General features: G+C 49.7%; 1 protein-coding gene across 4 annotated transcripts in view; it reads left to right on the forward strand.

The window, feature by feature from the left end:
- LOC127424442 (semaphorin-6B-like) overlaps nucleotides 1–6941 on the forward strand; it is a 166200-nt gene that overhangs the window by 152853 nt on the left and 6406 nt on the right. The gene's annotated exons all lie outside the window — the stretch shown is intronic.

The following is a 6941-nucleotide window of genomic DNA, read 5'->3' on the forward strand; positions in this document are numbered from 1 at the left end:
GTGCATGAGGAGCTGACAAGATCGTGGGAGGCACCTTTTACTGCCCAATCCCGGTCTTTCAGCTCCCCAGCTCTCGCTACTCTCGATACCCTGTCTGCTCGTCGCCAAGGGCGTCCTCCTGCAGCAACAACACCAGCTCCGCCGCAGGCCGCCCCCATGGCCCGGCTCCGGCGTGGAGCCCTCTGCAGGACGCAGACGCCACCCGTCTTGCGGCTGGCCACTAAGAACCCGAGGAAGGCTTTGAAGCGCCGTCGTCACAACAACCATCCCATTTTGGCAGGTATGGCGCTCCAGCGGCAGACCCCCCGCCCCTGTGCACCCAGCTGTGGCACAAACACGCCCACACGGGATTGGTTCCAGTGGACTACGGGGATGAGATTCCTCCTCCCCCCTCCTCGACCAATTTTATGGTGGGCGGCAGGAGCCAGGTAAGTGCTTCGATGTCCCTGGACTCAGCACGGCCACGGGGCTCGAGTCCCCTCGACGTGGCACCTCGAGCTCCGCCCCACCGCTCCGCCCCACCCGCCAGTATGTCCGACGTGATTATTCCCTTGGTCCCCCTCGCCCGGAGTTTGGGCGCATGGCACGCGCTTTCCAAACCGTCGCGATGGCTGAACCAGACCGTCCGACTTGGCTATGCGATTCAATTCGCCAGGCACCGCCCAGGTTCAGCGGCGTCCACTTCACCTCGGTGTAGGGCGAGAATGCCGCTACCTTGCGGGCAGAGATCACTACCCTTCTGCGCAAGGGTGCGATAGAGCCTGTCCCTCCAGCCGAGGTGAAGAAAGGGTTCTACAGCCCTTACTTCATCGTACCAAAGAAAGGCGGTGGGTTGCGACCAATCCTGGACCTGCGAGTACTGAACTGGCTAATCCTAGCTCACTCTCAAGAGTTGCTGTGCGCACACAGGGACCTCGTGCTCCAGCACCTCAGCCGACTGGGGCTTCAGGTCAACTGGGAAAAGAGCAAGCTCTCCCCTGTTCAGAGCATCTCTTTTTTCGGTCTGGAGTTGGACTCAGTCTCAATGACAGCGCGCCTCATGAACAAGCACGCACAGTCAGTGCTGAACTGTCTGAAGGCGTTCAGATGGAGAACAGCAGTTCCACTGAAACCTTTTCAGAGGCTCCTGGGGCATATGGCATCCTCAGCGGCGGCCACACCGCTCGGGTTGATGCATATGAGACCGCTTCAGCACTGGCTTCAGATTCGAGTCCCGAGATGGGCATGGCACCGTGGGACACATTGCGTGGGCATCACGCCAATCTGTCACCGCCTCTTCAGCCCGTGGACCGACCTTGCATTTCTATGGGCAGGGGTTCCCCTAGAGCAGGTCTCCAGGCATGTCATGTTACAACAGACACCTCCAAGACAGGCTGTGGCGCCGTATGCAATGGGCAGGCTCTTGAACTGGCCTGCGGCTGCGTTGGCACATCAACTACCTAGAGTTGTTGGCAGTACTGCTCGCCTTGCGGAGGTTTCGGCCGTTGATCCAGGACAAGCACGTGTTGGTCTGGACGGACAACACAGCGATGGTAGCTTACATCAACCGCCAAGGTGGTCTACGCTCCTATTGCATGTCACAACTCGCCCGCCGTCTCCTCTGGAGTCAGCAGCACCTCAAGTCGCTACGAGCCACTCACATCCCGGGCGACTTCAACACCGCAGCAGACGCGCTGTCACGTCAGGTTACCCTCAGGGGAGAGTGGAGACTCCACCCTCAGGTGGTCCTGCTGATTTGGAGTCAATTCGGTCGAGCACAGGTAGATCTGTTTGCTTCCCGGGAATTCTCCCACTGCCCGCTCTGATACACCCTGACCGAGGCACCCCTCGTTATAGATGTGCTGGCACACAGCTGGCCCCCTGGACTACGCAAATATGCATTTCCCCCAGTGAGCCTACTCACACAGACCCTGTGCAAGGTCAGGGAGGACGGGGAGCAGGTCATCCTAGTAGCACCCTACTGGCCCACCCAGACATGGTTCTTGGATCTCACTCTCCTCGCGATAGCCCCTCCCCCCTGGCAAATTCCCCTGTGGAAGGACCTTCTTTCTCAGGGATGGGGCACCATCTGGCACCCGCGACCAGACCTCTGGAATCTCCATGTCTGGCCCTTGGACGGGATGCGGAGGACTTAAGTGGCCTACCGCCCACGGTGGTAGACACGATCACTCAGGCTAGGGCTCCCTCTACGAGGCGCCTGTATGCCTTTAAGTGGCGTCTGTTCGCTAAGTGGTGTTCTTCCCGACCGGAAGACCCCCAGAGATGTGCAGTCGGATCGGTGCTTTCCTTCCTGCAGGAGAGGTTGGAGGGGTGGCTGTCCCCCTCCACCTTGAAGGTGTATGTAGCCGCTATTTCGGCTCATCACGATGCAGTTGATGGTAAGTACTTGGGGAAGCACGACTTGATCATCAGGTTCCTGAGAGGCGCTAAGAGGTTGAACCCCTCTAGACTGCACCTTGTTCCCCCGTGGGACCTCTCTGTAGTCCTTCAGGGTCTACGGGGAGCTCCCTTTGAGCCCTTGGTGTCAGCTGAGCACAAGGCACTCTCTTTCAAGACTGCCCTCCTGACTGTGCTCACTTCCATCAAGAGGGCAGGGGACCTGCAGGCGTTCTCTGTCAGCGAATCGTGCCTGGAGTTCGGTCCGGGTTACTCTCACGTGATCCTGAGACCCCGACCGGGCTATATGCCCAAGGTTCCCACGACCCCTTTTAGGGATCAGCTGGTGAACCTACAAGCACCGCCACAGGAGGAGGCAGACTCAGCCTTGGCGTTGCTGTGTCCGGTGCGAGCTTTACGCATCTATTTGGATCGCACGCAGAGCTTTAGAAGCTCCGAGCAGCTCTTTGTCTGCTTTGGTGGACAGCGGAAAGGAAGCGCTGTCTCCAAACAGAGGATCACCCACTGGGTCATTGATACCATCGCTATGGCATATGAAGCTCAGGACGTGCCACCCCCTGCGGGATTACGATCCCATTCTACCAGGAGTGTGGCGGCCTCCTGGGCCCTGGCCAGTGGCGCCTCTTTGGCAGACATCTCGCAACACCTATGCGAGATTCTACAATCTCTGGGTTGAGTTGGTTTCATCCCGTGTAGTGGCAGGCACAAGCAGGTATGTTCTGGGACAGCTGGCCGGGTGTACCGGTTGCACATAGCACATTTCCCCTCCCTCGAGGGGAAGACGTGCGCTCTTGACTCCCAGTAGTGTTCACAAACTGTGATCCCTGGATGACTTCCTCCTTAGCCCTGTGGCAGTCGAGTTTGCGGAGAAACTCGCTGCTGGCTCAGTAAGTGCGCTGGTAAGGCCCTGTACTGAGGTAGGTGCTCCGCATGTGGCGGTTCCCCATAGGTAACCCCATGTGTTATATCTTCCATAAAATAATTTCCCTCTTGGTAAACTACGTCTTCCTTGAGCAGAGGGCCCTCTGCTCCGGTCGCCATGCTTGTAGAAACCCCTCCCCCCTTGGGTAGGACCTACCATGCGACTCTCCACATGACATACTTCCGACAAGACTTGGTAAGACCATGTGATGTATTTCCACTTGAAGTACCCCCCCCCCCACTTTTGGGCGGGGTGTGGTCTCCGCTGTGTCTTCCCCTTTGGAGTGACACCCCCCGATGTAGACACTTAGGGCTCCCAGTCAGTTAACAAATTCCACTCTTTTTGGGGAGAAAAGAGAAGGAAAAGAGGCCTCGGCTGGGCCAGCCTGTCCATCTATTCATTGGGCAGTCGATTTGTTCCTGAAGGACTGTTCGACGCTCATAAAGAGCGTTGGGGGAGGTTACGTGACGTCCTGGTGCACTGGCTACGAGGCACACAGCAGTCTGCCCATCACACACCGTCACTTCACGTAACACCATTCAGATAGTTGTGGCATTTTATATAGGGACCCCTAGAGTGAGTGACAGATAGGGAACATCATGGTTACTTTCATAACCTCCGTTCCCTGATGGAGGGAACGAGACGTTGTGTCCCTCTTGCCACAACGCTGAACTACCCGTTGAAATGGCCGGGACCTGGTCTCGGCTCCTCAGCACAAAACCTGAATGAGTGGTTGCATACCAGCTCCTTTTATACCCGTATGTCCGGGGGAGTGGCATGCAAATTCCACTCGCCAATTCTCACTGGCCTTTTTTCAAAAAAGCAGAGGTGTTTGGGGCTCCCAAGAGTGACCCCTAGTGTCACTACATTGACACAACATCTCGTTCTCTCCATCAGGGAACGGAGGTTACAAAAGTAACCATGACGTTGACAATCACAGTGACAACAGAAATTATCTATATCAGAAAATCTAACTGTTCCACCCCTTATGTTTAAAATAATTACTAAAAGGGATAGTTCATCCAAAAATAAAAATTCTCTCATCTTTTCCTCACCCTCATGCCATCCTAGATGTGTATGACTTTCTTTCTTCTGCAGAACACATATAAAGATTTTTAGAAGAATATCTCAGCTCTGTTAGTCCATACACTGCAAATGAATGGTTGCCAGAACTTTGAAGCACCAAATAGCACATAAAAACAGCATAAAAATAATCCATAAGACTCCAGTGGTTAAATCTATGTCTTCAGAAGTGATGTAATAGGTGTGGATGAGAAACAGATCAATATTTAAGTCATTTTTTACAATAAATCTCCACTTTCACATCTGTAAGTCACATGTGGCGCCTGTTTAGTTTCACTTTCACATCTGAAAGTGAAAGTGGAGATTTATTTTCTTTTTTCAGAACAAAGAAGACAAACTCCTAAAAACCTCAAAGTTTTAGGTGAACTATCCCGTTAATTAGCATATATATATATACACCGATCAGACACAACACCTGCCTGATATTGTATAGGTCCCCCTCGTGCCGCCAAAACAGTGCCAACACACATCTCTGAATAGCATTCTGAGATGCTATTATTCTCACCACAATTGTACAGAGCGGTTATCTGAGTTACCGTAGACTTTGTCAGTTCGAACCAGTCTGGCCATTCTCTGATGTCCACTCTCATCAATAAGGCATTTCTGTCCACAGAACTGCCACTCACTGTATGTTTTTTGTTTTTGGCACCATTCTGAGTAAATTCTAGAGACTGTGTGAAAATCCCAGGAGATCAGCAGTTACAGAAATACTCAAACCAGCCCATCTGGCACCAACAATCATCCATGTGATTATCTAATCAGCCAAGCATGTGGGAGCAGTGCAGTGCATAAAATCAAGCAGATATGGGTCAGTTACGAGCTTCAGTTAACGTTCATATCAATCATCAGAATGGGTAAAAAATGTGATCTCAGTGATTTTGACCGTGGCATGATTGTTGGTGCCAGACGGGATGGTTTGAGTAATTCTGTAACTGCTGATCTTTAGAGTTTACAGTTTTTAGAGTTTACTCAGAATGGTGCCAAATACAAAAACATTCAGTGAGCAGCGGTTCTGTGGACGGAAATGCCTTGATGGTAAGAGAGGTCAAAAGAGAATGGCCAGACTTGTTCGAACTGACAAAGTCTACGGTAACTCAGATAATCGCTCTGTACAATTGTGGTGAGAAGAATACAGCATCATCTCAGAATGCAATTCTGAGATGCGTGTTGCCGCTTTTTTGGTGGCACGAGGGGGACCTACATGATATTAGGCAGGTGGTTTTAATGTTATAGCTGATCGGTGTGTATATATATATATATATATATATATATATATATATATATATATATATATATATATATATATATATATATGTATGTATGTTAATTAATGGGATAGTAATAATAAAAAATTAAGAGTGCAGCCATTGAGGATACAGGGATCCAGCTTTGAGGCCCCTGACCTTTCCGAAGTTGAGTAGCTCTACTTTAGACAGAAACTAGCATACTGAGAAATACATAACACACCTGGTATTAGTCTAACATTGGATAAATATACTGCCCCCCCAACCACTACCACCACAAACAAAACAGAAAACCCTCTGATTCTGAGCTGGGGGCAGAGACAGAGATAAACACAAAACAAGGGAGGGTAGAGAGAGGCTGTGCAATAATAAAAGAGAAAGAGAAGGAATGGAGGAAGACAAACCAGACACTGATTCAGCAGCCGCATGAGTACATTGATGGATTTGCCGTGCCATTTTGGTAGTGTGGTCTGTCCCTCTAAAATGAATACCGTAAAGTAAACATGTATATCACCAGGAAATTGATAGGCACTCTGTCATAACAAGTACAGATGAAATGACCAGCGTAGTGCACTGTACTTTCCCTGGAACCCAACTGACTGTTACATATTTTTAAAACAGCAGACACTTCGTACACACAAACACCCACACTGAGGCAGCGATTGAGCTAATTATCATAGCATCATTTTTATTGATTGTGCCATTCCCTCTTCTCATTTTATTTGTGTTCTTAAACAAATGGCTGTGAGTGCTAATTAAGGCTGTTTATTTTCACCAGTCTGAAATTGTTACCAGTTGTCTCCGTTGTGATAAATGTGTCAGACATTTCAAACGAATGTATTTCATGAGTGTTTCTGTCACAGTTGCATTTTCTGATGTTGTTTTTTACTACTGAGAGTGACTGTAGGAAAAAATATCCTTTAATGATGTTCCATTTCCTGGGAATTTAGATAATTTAGTCTTACACCCTTACATTCAACACTGCTGGTGCACCCCAGTAAGTGTTTATAATTTAGCAAACATTTATTGGGCTCGCCTGCAGTCTGTGTTAAACCGGTTTGCTGGAGGGCCAGCTTCTGTGCTGATCCCACATGAATTATAGATTCTGTCTAGTTTTATCAATAATGGTTCTTGGTGCTTCAGTTCCACAGAACAAAAGGCCTATTGATATTTTCCTAATTGATACACCACCGGTCAAATGTTTTGAAACACTTGACTGAAATGTTTCTCATGATCTTAAAAATCTTTTGATCTGATGGCGTATGCTTAAATGTTTGAAATTAGTTTTGTACACA

The sequence above is a fragment of the Myxocyprinus asiaticus genome, chromosome 33 (genome assembly GCF_019703515.2).
Source record: "Myxocyprinus asiaticus isolate MX2 ecotype Aquarium Trade chromosome 33, UBuf_Myxa_2, whole genome shotgun sequence".
Taxonomy (NCBI): domain Eukaryota; kingdom Metazoa; phylum Chordata; class Actinopteri; order Cypriniformes; family Catostomidae; genus Myxocyprinus; species Myxocyprinus asiaticus.